This window comes from Cebus imitator, unplaced genomic scaffold, assembly GCF_001604975.1.
Source record: "Cebus imitator isolate Cc_AM_T3 unplaced genomic scaffold, Cebus_imitator-1.0 Scaffold346, whole genome shotgun sequence".
NCBI classification, from domain to species: Eukaryota; Metazoa; Chordata; class Mammalia; order Primates; family Cebidae; genus Cebus; species Cebus imitator.
The window spans coordinates 187,137-198,343 of NW_016107661.1; the positions used below are offsets into that span (position 1 = coordinate 187,137).

The 11,207-nt window shown below is 47.9% G+C and overlaps 2 protein-coding genes across 4 annotated transcripts in view; one reads left to right on the plus strand and one right to left on the minus strand.

Moving 5' to 3' along the window:
* NMRAL1 (NmrA like redox sensor 1) overlaps nt 1-1,849 on the minus strand; it is a 17,117-nt gene extending 15,268 nt beyond the window's left edge. For 2 of the 3 annotated variants that reach the window (XM_017505967.2, XM_017505966.1), the window contains exon 1: nt 1,749-1,849. The gene's annotated coding sequence lies outside the window, so the exon portion shown is untranslated. The remainder of the gene's footprint in view (nt 1-1,748) is intronic. The other variant, XM_017505969.2, reaches the window with a different exon arrangement.
* A 16-nt stretch (nt 1,850-1,865) lies between these two features.
* Nucleotides 1,866-11,207, plus strand: part of HMOX2 (heme oxygenase 2) — a 40,220-nt gene continuing 30,878 nt past the window's right edge. The window contains exon 1 of the mRNA XM_017505963.2: nt 1,866-1,998. The gene's annotated coding sequence lies outside the window, so the exon portion shown is untranslated. The remainder of the gene's footprint in view (nt 1,999-11,207) is intronic.

Sequence of the window (11,207 nt, forward strand, 5' to 3'; positions counted from 1 at the left end):
AAACTTCGTCTCAAAAAAAAAAAAACAAAAAACAAAAAAAATTAGCCAGGCAGTATGGCTCGAGCCTGTAGTCCCAGCTGTTTGGGAGGCTGAGGCAGAGGAATCGTTTGAACCCGAGAGTCGGAGGTTGCAGTGAGCCAAGAGTGCCACTGCACTCCAGCCTGGGCGACAGAGCAAGACTCTATCTCAAAATAAATATATAAATAAATAAAAATAAAAAACAAATACAAACTTTAAAGAAAAACAAGAAAAATAGAATTGCTTGAGATATTTTTCAGATTCCAAATTCCAAGACAAAAGGTGATGTCAACCAGGTTGAAGACCCCATGGAGGAACGGAGTCAGCGTGAGAATATAGTTCCTTCATCTCCCTGTCCCAATGCTTCATTCTGCACTCTTCCACCAATCAACAATCTCCACACTATGGCCCACTTCAAAATCCTTAAAAACCCTACCCCTAAACTCCTAGGGGAGACAGATTTGAGGTTTCCTCCTATCTTTTCATTGGGGGGCCCTAAGATTTATTTTTTAAAAGACAGAGTCTCACTCTGTTGTCCAGGCTGTAGTACAGTGATGTGGTCATAGCTCACTGCAGCCTCAAATTTCTGGGTTCAAGTGATCCTGCCACCTCAGCCTCCCCAATAGCAGGGAATAAAGGTACACACCACCATGCCCAGCTAATTGTTTTTAGTTTTTGCAGGAATGAGTTCTATGTTGCCCAGACTGGTCTCAAACTCCTGGCCTTAAGTGATCCTCCTGCCTTGGCTTCCCAAACGCACTGGGGTTTTGGGAAGAGGCACTGTATTTCGCTAGCGCTACTATTAAGCCTTCTTCTCTGCTGCAACCCTGTGTCTTGGTGTATTGACTTGCCATGCACATCTGACAACAGACTATTATGGTTATATTATTTTCACCAAAATTTTATGAAAATGTGTAAACATAGAATAGTTGAAAGAACTGAAAGGTGAACCCCCATATATTTACCACCTAGATATATTTATCCATCTATCGACTCATCAACTATCTTATTTTATTTTCTTGAGATGGAGCCTCCCTCTGTTGCCCAGGCTGGAGCACAGTGGTGTAATTCCGGCTCACTGCAACCTCTGCCTCCCGGGTTCAAGCGATTCTCCTGCCTCAGCCTCCCGAGTAGCTGGGATTACAGGCACGCGCCACCACGCCCAGCAAATTTTTGAATTTTTAGTAGAGATGGGGTTTCACCATATTGGTCAGACTGGTCTTGAACTCCTGACCTCGTAATCCTCTCGCCTTGGCCTCCCAAAGTGCTGGGATTACAGGCGTGAGCCACTGCGCCCAGCCAGCTAATTTTTTTGTATTTTTAGTAGAGACGGGGTTTCACTCTGTTGGCCAGGCTGGTCTCGAACTCCTGACCTCGTGATCTGCCTGCCTCAGCCTCCCAAAGTGCTGGGATTACAGGGTTTAAGATTATTCTGTCATTCTGGCTGCTGTTTGAAGAATGCGAATAATGGGGCAAGACCAAGGCAGGGAGATCAGATACAAGACTGTAAGCAGAGACATCAGAGTTGAGACTCACGTTTCGCACTGAAGCCTGCACAGGGCTGGTTAATGGATTGCACTGGCAAGTGACCATGAGGGCAGTGCCCTTGACAACCCTATTTCTTAAGAGGGTTAAACCACATTGGGCAAGATAAGTGCTCAACCCTGAGGCACCCTCCCACACCTCGGCTCTTGTGAACACTAGAGTTCCCGCCGAAGCACCCGACTTACCGCGTTGAGCAGAGCCTCAGTCTGCAACCTCCAGGGCCCTGGAGAAGGAGTACATTCCGCTTCCAGCCCCTCGCAAGGGCGGGTCCGCTACAAAGGGCGTGCCCTCCGCAGGCCCCACCCCGCGTTGCGTGCTCACGTCGCGCCGGTCTCGCGCCCGTCCACTGGGCTGCGGGGACAGCGGCGCCTGAGGGAGTCGCTGACGGGCACGCTGACTGGTGGCTGGCGGACGGGCGACAGCGACCTGCGGCAGGTAAGCGGTCTGCGCCCTCCCGGGGCCTTCCTTCCGTTTGGCTCCTTGGGCCGCGCCGTGTCCTCCGTGGGCCCTGCCTCGGTCCGGGCCTTCGGAGCTGGGCTCGGCAGGGCCACAGCCCTCTGCGTCTCGGATGCGGGCCTGAGGGGAGACCTGGCAGGGGGGCGGCCGGAAGCCGGGTGAGGCCAGGCAGGCGGACGAGAGCAGGCGTGTAAGGGCTGTGAGGGGAGGGCGAAACCCCGGACGCCGCTCTTCAGAAGTCGTCTCGGGGGCGCGGGGAGGGCTGAGCGTTTCCCTGGGGCTTCCCTGTTGGACCCATCCCTTCCCAGCATCACTGCTGTGCGGGGCGAGGTGACTGACCCTCGTAGCTGGGGACGTCAGCGGTGCGGACACGGGGTGCCGGCAGAGATTGGAGCCCGCCTTGGCGGCTTCCCAGGCTGTTGGCATTGGCCGTTGGCATCTGCCTTTCCTCCAGTACCCCATCTCTGTCGGAAGTGCCCCTTGAGTCGGTGTGGTGACTTCACGAGTGAACCCTGGTACGCCTTGGAGCAAAGTCAGACTGGGAGGCGTCACGTGTGGGGGCAGCCGGTTAGTCCGGACGCGGGTTTACCTGTCACCTTCTGAGCGCAGTGCTCTGGGTGCATTAATTGTCCTGCAAAAGCTGCCGGGACCGCCTTGCAGCCTTTGCTCGAGGCCTGCCTGCTTCTGGGCCAGGCGTCATGGCTCACGCCTGTAATCCCATCACTTTGGAAGGCAGGGGTGGGCGGATTGCTTGAGGTCAGGAGTCCAACATGGTGAAACCCATCTCTACTAAAATACAAAAATCAGTCGGGCCTGGTAATGTGCACCTGTAGTCCCAGCTACTTGGGAGGCTGAGGAAATCACTGGAACCCGGGAGGTGGAGGTTGCAGTGAGCCTAGACCGTCCCATGACACTCCAGCCTGGGCGACAGAGCAAGACTCCTTATAAAAAAACAAACAGGCTGGGCGCGGTGGCTCACGCCTGTAATCCCAGCACTGTGGGAGGCCGAGGCGGTCGGATCAAGAGGTCAAGAGATCGAGACCATCCTGGCCAAGATGGTGAAACCCCGTCTTTACTAAAAGAAAAAAAAAAAATTAGCCGGGCGTGGTGGCGCGCGCCTGTAGTGCCAGCTACTCGGCTGAGGCAGGAGAATTGCTTGAACCCAGGAGGCGGAGATTGCAGTGAGCCGAGAATACGCCACTGCACTCCAGACTCGAGCCTGGCAACAGAACGAGACCCTGTCTCAAACAAACAAACAAACAAACAACACCTCTGACTTGGCCTGTCTGTCCATCCTTAGGTAAGGTGTTTTGTTGATGATGCTATAAACGAGACAAGGTGGAGCGTGATTGAAAAAAAGGAACACTGGCCTGGCTCAGTGGCTCACTTCTGTAATCCCAGCACTTTGGGAGGCCAAGGCGGGCGGATCACTTGAGGTCAGGAGTTTGAGACCAGCCTGGTCATTGCGGTGAATCCCAGTCCCTACTAAAAATACAAAAATTGCCCGGACGTAGTGGTGCGAGCCTGTAATCCCAGCTACTTGGGAGGCTAAGGCAGGAATCCCATGAACCTGGGATGGGGAGCCTCGGCGATAGATCGAGACTCTGTCTCAAAAAAAGAAAAAAAAGAAGAAAATGCATAATGCTTTCCTCTGGAGGAAGCCTTCTTCTCAGACTCTTGCAAAGCCTTGGGAGTTGTTTTTCCATGTGTAAACGAGGTCAGTGTTAAGACTTAGCCTAGTCCTGGCAGGGAGGCTCACACCTGTAATCCCACTACCTTGAGAGGCCAACGCAGGTGGATCACCTGAGGTCAGGAGTTCAAGACCACCCTGGCCATCACGGTGAAACCCCGTCTCTACTAAAAATACAAACAATTAAATGGTGGATTGCAGCATGCCTGCAGTCCAGCTACTCCGGAGGCTGGGGCAGGAGAATGGCATGAACTCGGGAGACAGAGATTGCCATGAGCTGAGATCGCACCATTGCACTCCAGCCTGAGTGACAGAGTGCAACTCTGCCTCAAAAAAAAAAAAAAAAAAAAAACTCAGCTGAAATGACCTGGCACAGATGATCTTGAACCTGGTGGTCTGCCTACAGACCTTGTGTTGTTTTCCAAATGGAATTGTAGAGATTGGAAAAGGATTATTATCAGTAGTAGTATTTTTGAGATGGAGTCTTGGCTCACTCCATCGACTGCCTGTCGGGTTCAAGCGATTCTCCTGCCTCAGCCTCCTGAGTAGCTGGGACTACAGGTGCGTGCTACTGCGCCCAGCTAAATTTTGTATTTTTAGTAGAGGCGGGGTTTCACCATGTTGGTCAGGCTGGTCTGGAACTCCTGACCTTGTGATCTGCCCACCTCAGCCTCCCAAAGTGCTGAGATTACAGGTGTGAGCCACCGCGCTGGCTAGGATTATGTTGTTTAAGATGAATTCCTCCTTCCCTTAAACTGTCCTCTCAAATAGGAGGAAATAAGCTTACTTTTGAATTTCTAGTATAGTGTTAAAACACTGTTTTGGGCCGGGCGCAGTGGCTCATGCCTGTAATCCCAGCACTTTGGGAGGCCGAGGCGGGTGGATCACGAGGTCAAGAATTCGAGACCATCCTGGTCAACATGGTGAAACCCCGTCTCTACTAAAAATACAAAAAATTAGCTGGGCATGGTGGCGCGTGCCTGTAATCCCAGCTACTCAGGAGGCTGAGGCAGGAGAATTGCCTGAACCCAGGAGGTGGAGGTTGCGGTGAGCCGAGATCGCGCCATTGCACTCCAGCCTGGGTAACAAGAGTGAAACTCCGTCTCAAAAAAAAAAACACTGTTTTGATTGAAATTTTCACTTCCTTATTGAAAATTTTAGTGTTTCTTTTGGAAAGGAGGATAAGGAATATAAGTTAGTGTGTCTGTGGTTTATTCATTAGGTTTTTTCAAGAATATCATGACAGCTTGGGGTGGTGGTGCCATATCTCCACTCTCAGCTGTTTAGGAGGCTAAGGTGGGAGGATCGCATGAGCCCAGAAGTTCGAGGCCAGCCTTATCAACATAGTGAGACCCTGTCTCCTTAAATAAATAAATAAATAAATAAAATAAAAAGGCCATGCACTGTGGTTCATGCCTGTCATCTGAGTACTTTGGGAGGCCAAAGTGGGAGGATAACACTTGAGGCCAGGAATTCAAGACCAACCTGGCCAGCATAGTACAAACCTGTCTTTGCAAAAAACACAGAAATTAGCTGGGTGTGGTGGCAGGTGCTTGTAATCACAGCTACTGGGGAGGCTAACTCTGAACGATCACTTGAGCCTAGGAAGCGGAGGTTGCAGTGAGCTGAGATCACATCACTGCACTCCAGCCTGGGTGACAGAGTGAGACCCTGTCTCAAAAAAGAAAAACATAAAGAAAAATATCACAAGACAAAATTTGTGCTTACCAGGAGTTCACAGTTAAACAGTTAAACAGTTCGCGGTTAAACATGTAAGTTTACTTGGTGAAATTAGAAAAAGTTATCAAATACAATGCTTAGGTTAAAACACTGGTGAGGGTGTGGGAATTTGTGGAGCCTTGGAAACACACTCATTGAATGACCTCATCTAACTGGGGATGTAAAGAGGGAAATCCTGTGATTTCTTCCATTGTCTGACTTAATTTCCTTTTCTCCTTTGCTGTGGCAATATGTTGAAATGCTGTGAGTCACCAAAGTGGGGGAAAATGAGCAACTCTAGAAATGCAAGTGTCAATGAGTTACAGACAATAAAGCATTGACTGCCTTTGGCTCACCCCTCATCAAGTCTGTTGAAAACTTGTAAAATTGGACAGCTAGAGTTACCTTGATTTTTTGGTTTCCTTTTAACAGCTGACTCTTTTCACAGGGCAGTTGGGCTTTACATCAGAATTGCATCTAAAACTGGAATATCACTTCTCCAAGAGGAAGATATTTAATTAGAATTGTGTATTTCAGTGTAAAATTTGAAATTCAGCTTCTAACTCCTTGGAGAGGAAAGAGATGAAAAACGTGACCTAGGGAAAAACTTGATCTGAGCTGGGTGCAGTGGCTCACACCTGTAATCCCAGCACTTTGGGAGGCCAAGGCAGGTGGATCACGTGAGGTCAGGAGTTCAAGACCAGCCTGGCTAACATGGTGAAACCCCTTTTCTACTGAAAATACCGATATTAGCTGGGTGTGGTTTGGGTGCCTGTAATCCTAGATACTGGGGAGGCTGAGGAAGAATTGCTTGAACCTCAGGTGGCAGAGGTTGTGGTGAGGTGAGGTTGTGCCACTGTAGTCCATCCTGGGTGACGAGAGGGAAACTTTGTCTCAAAGAAAAAAAAATTCTATTAGAGTGAAAAATAAGTGGGATGCTGGCACATGCCTGTAATCTCAGCTATTCTTGGGAGGCTGAGGCAGGAAGACAGGAAGTTAATACTTGATGAGCCTTAGTTTTTGGTGTCTTTGGATGTTGCTTGTTGATGTAAGGGGTTTCCAAACCTTTCTTTTTTTTTTTGTGACACAGTCTTGCTCTGTTGCCCAGGCTGGAGTGCAGTGACTCAATCTCAGCTCACTGCAACCTCCACCTCGTGAGTTCAATTGATTCTCCTGCCTCAGCCTCCCTAGTAGCTGGGACTACAGGCGCCCACCACCACACCTGGCTAATTTTTTGTATTTTTAATAGAGACGGGGTTTAACCTTGTAGCTAGAATGATCTCTATCTCCTAACCTCGATCTGCCCGCCTTGGCCTCCCATAGTGTTGGGATTACAGGTGTGAGCCACTGAGCCTGGCCGCCAATCTTTCTTTCTTGGTAAAATTGGGATTATGAGTGGGAATCTGTGTTTTCAGAGTTTCCCAGGTGATTCTTGTTTGGAGTCCTTGTCTAAAGCACAGGCTGGAAAGAGGAGGGAGTGGACTGGCAGGGAAGATAGAGAGGTAAGTGAATAGAATATCTGGTGAAAAGAAATGGCAGAAGAGGTGATTGTTGTATGGTGAACTGTGCTGTTAGTTTGTATGTCAGAGGCCAACGAAGTGGATATTCTCTTCACTTTGCTTAGGGAAAAAATTAATTTTTATTTCACAAATAGATTTCCTTCTCAGGAGTATCATAGGCCTAATTATTGTCATAGTTCTCAGTAACTTTAAAAAGACTGTGTGAAAGAGTGACATAACAGACCTGTGTCTTGTACCCAGTCTTTTTTTTTTTTAGACAGTCTTGCTCTGTCATACACGCTGGAGTGCAGTAGTATAATCTCAGCTCGCTGCCACCTCCACCTCCTAGGTTCAATCAATTCTTTAGCCTCAGCCTCCCAAATAGCTGGTATTACAGGTGTATGCCACCATGCCCAGCTAATTTTTGTATTTTTAGTAGAGATGGGGTTTCACCATGTTGGCCAGGCTGGTATCCGGCTCCTGACCTCAGGTGATCCGCCCACCTCGGCCTCCCAAAGTGCTGGGATTACAGGTGTGAGCCACCACGCCTGGCTTTTTTGTTTGTTTCACCATGTTGGCCAGGCTGGTCTCGAACTCCTGGGCTCAAGTTATCTATCGGCCTTGGCCTACCAAAGTATAGTGCTGGAATTAGAGGCATGAGCCACCGTGCCTGACTGAGGGCCTACTGTTTTTTGTTTTTTTTTGTTTGTTTGTTTGTTTGTTTTTTTTTTTTTTTGAGACGGAGTTTCGCTCTTGTTACCCAGGCTGGAGTGCAATGGCGCGATCTCGGCTCACCGCAACCTCCGCCTCCCAGGTTCAAGCAATTCTCCTGCCTCAGCCTCCTGAGTAGCTGGGATTACAGGCACGTGCCACCATGCCCAGCTAATTTTTGTATTTTTAGTAGAGACAGAGTTTCACTGTGTTAGCCAGGATGGTCTCGAACTCCTGACCACATGATCCACCCGCCTCAGCCTCCCAGAGTCCCAGAGTGCTGGGGTTACAGGTGTCAGCCACTGCGCCCGGCCTTTTTTTTTTTTTTTTTTTTGAGACAGAGTTTCGCTCTTATCACCCAGGCTGGAGTGCAATGGCGTGATCTCGACGCTCATTGCAACCTCTGCCTCCCAGGTTCAAGCAATTCTTCTGCCTCAGCCTCCTGAGTAGCTGGGATTACAGGCACGCGCCACCATGCCCAGCTAATTTTTTGTTTGTATTTTTAGTAGAGACGGGGTTTCACCATGTTGGCCAGGATGGTCTCGAACTCCTGACCACATGATCCACCCGCCTCAGCCTCCCAGAGTCCCAGAGTGCTGGGGTTACAGGTGTCAGCCACTGCGCCCGGCCTTTTTTTTTTTTTTTTTGTGACAGAGTTTCGCTCTTATCACCCAGGCTGGAGTACAATAGCACGATCTCGGCTCACCACAACCTCCAACTCCCAAGGTCAAGCAATTCTCCAGCCTCAGCCTCCTGAGTAGCTGGGATTATAGGCGCATGCCACCACACCCACCTAATTTTTTGCGTTATTAGTAGAGATGGGGTTTCACCATGTTGGCCAGGCCGGTCTTGAACCCCTGACGTCAGGTGATTTACCCACCTCGGCCTCCCAGAGTACTGGGATTACAGGGGTGAGCCACCTTGCCCGGCCGGGCCTACTATATTTTGTTTGTTTTGCTCATGTTTACATGTCAGAAATAGAGGATCTACTATTAAAGCACTGTATGCTAAGGCTGTGAGAAGGTCCTAGTGTGATTAAAACAATCTGACATCATAATGCCATCCTGATATTAGTTAACCTAGTTGGCTGGCTGACCTCATAAGTAGCTGTGATGATCATAATTTTTATGCCAAACAAATGTCATTGTCTGAGCTTACAGGTTTACTGAGAGAATTGGTGGAGCAGGATATTTGAGATCAGAATTGTTTTGGAAAGTCAGAAACATAGAGCTCTATCTTTAACACAATTGTCTGTATTGCACAATTGATATTTATAGAATGGTGCACCTTATGTTATCTTTTTATTTTTCCAGCTCACCCTCTCTCCATATTGAAAGGTACTTGATGTCCAGAACAAGATCTTATCCTTCTTTGTAGTCACAGAATTCAAGAGGGTGATAAGTGTTTGTTGATGATAATGTAATGTCACCTGTCCAAGTGTAGCCATCATCTTCAGTAGTTACTTGATCTACTGTTTTCTCTGGCGAGACCACTGTGTGCTGCTGCAGAGGAGCTGTTGTCACCTTGAACTATTTCTCTGGCAGTCTGGAGGAGGGCAGGAGAGAGAAGGGAAAGAATAAATGAGCAAAACTGAGTGTGGATAGTAGTGTTTGAAGGCATATGAAAAGGCAAACTTAGTGACATGGGGCTTGGAAGGTCCTCTCACTTCTACCTAGAAGATGTTAAACCTTCACTCCCTTCTTTTTATGTAGGAAGGCAGAGGCAAAGTCAGGCCTTCAGTCTGTTTGGTAATAGCAGGTATCCCGCTAATTAGAAAATAACTTTTAAAAGACTCAATTCCTCTTCCATATACTTGGGTATTTATCAATCTCAGCAAAATTTTCGAATATCTGTGCTCAGTGTCATGTTTGTCCTGCTTTGTAAGATTTTTTTGTGTTTATAGAAATGTAAATGGACCCAGAAGGGGAGAAATGTGCTCTGCTGAGAAACTAGCTGCTATAGGTTATACTTTTCTGTCTTTGCATGTGGCTCTTCTAGTTATTTGAGAGAGGCAAAAAACCCTAAGTATTTTTCCTACCTTGATCCCACAGTCACTCAACACCACACTTCTGACATCAGATGTATGGGAGTTATTTCCCCATGTACCGAGCAATTCTCTAATAACACCAGCAGGGTGTCCTTTAATTCAGTTAAATTCTGACCGTCTCTATCTGGAGATAGCGTTAGATTCTACCAGTTGAGGGCTCGATTCCCACAAAACTGTTCCACCTTGAGGCACTAGTCATAAGTAGTAGTTTGTCACTTGTACTTCTGACCTACCAGTTATAAATCAAGCGTTCTGACAATCCCTCCTCGGTCTGTTAAAGTGGCTCATAAAACTCAGGGAAACACTTGACTTAAACATTTACTCATTTACTATGAAGGATATTAAGAAGGTTACAGATGGCTGGGCGCACTGGTTCATGCTTGTAATCCCAGCACTTTGGGAGGCTGAGACAGGCGGATCACCTGAGGTCATGAGTTCGAGACAAGACGAGCCTGAGCAACGTGATGAAACCCTGTCTCTACTAAAAATACAAAAAAATTAGCTGGGTGTGGTAGTGCACACTTGTAGTCCCAGCCACTCAGGAGGCTGGAGGAGGAAAATTGTTTGTACCCCAGAGGGGGAGGTTGCAGTGAATTGAGATCACGCCCCTGCATTCCAGCCTGGACGTCAGAGTGGGGAAAAAAAGGATACAGATGAATAGCCAGTTGGAAGAGATGCAGAGGGTGAGGTATGTGGGAAGGTGAAGGGGCATGGAGGTTCTACACCCTCTGGAACTTTTGTATATTCAGCCACCCTGAAGCTAATGCAAACCCCGTTGTGTGTGTGTGTGCGTGTGTGTGTGTGTGTGTGTGTGTGTGTGTGTGTGTATGCTTTAATTAATTAATTCATTTTTTGAGGTGGGGTTTCACCATGTTGGCCAGGATGGTCTCGATCTCTTGTGACCTCATGATCCACCCACCTTGGCCTCCCAAAGTGCTGGGGTTACAGGTGTGAACCACTGTGCCCAGCCATTTTTGTTTGTTTGTTTGTTTGTTTGTTTGTTTTTGTTGTTGTTTTATGGAGGCTTCCTTACAAAGGCATAATTGAGTACATTATTGGCCACTGGTGATCAACTCAACCTTTAGACCTTCTCCCCTCCCCGGAAATTAAGGGGGCGGGGCTGAAAGTTCCCAGGCAACCAGCCCCCATCCTGAGGCTATCTAGGAGCCCACCAAGAGTTGCTTACTTAGAGCAAAAGATGCTCCTATTACCCAGGAAATTCCAAGGGATTTAGGCAATTACAAAAGTTTTAGGAGCTCTGTGTCAGGAACTGGAGTTGAAGACCAATATCAGAACGAAAGATTCCCCTAGTGCCCCCATCTACAAAGGTTTTAGGAAATCTATGGCAAAAAAAAAAAAAAAAAAAGAAGCAGAGGAACTCTATGCCAGAAACCTGGGATGCAGATCAAATATATCTAGACATCTTTTTGTTTGTTTATTTGTTTGTTTGTTTTTTTGGATGGAGTCTCACCCTGTCGCTAGGCTGGAGTGCAGTGGCATAATCTCGGCTCACTGCAACCTC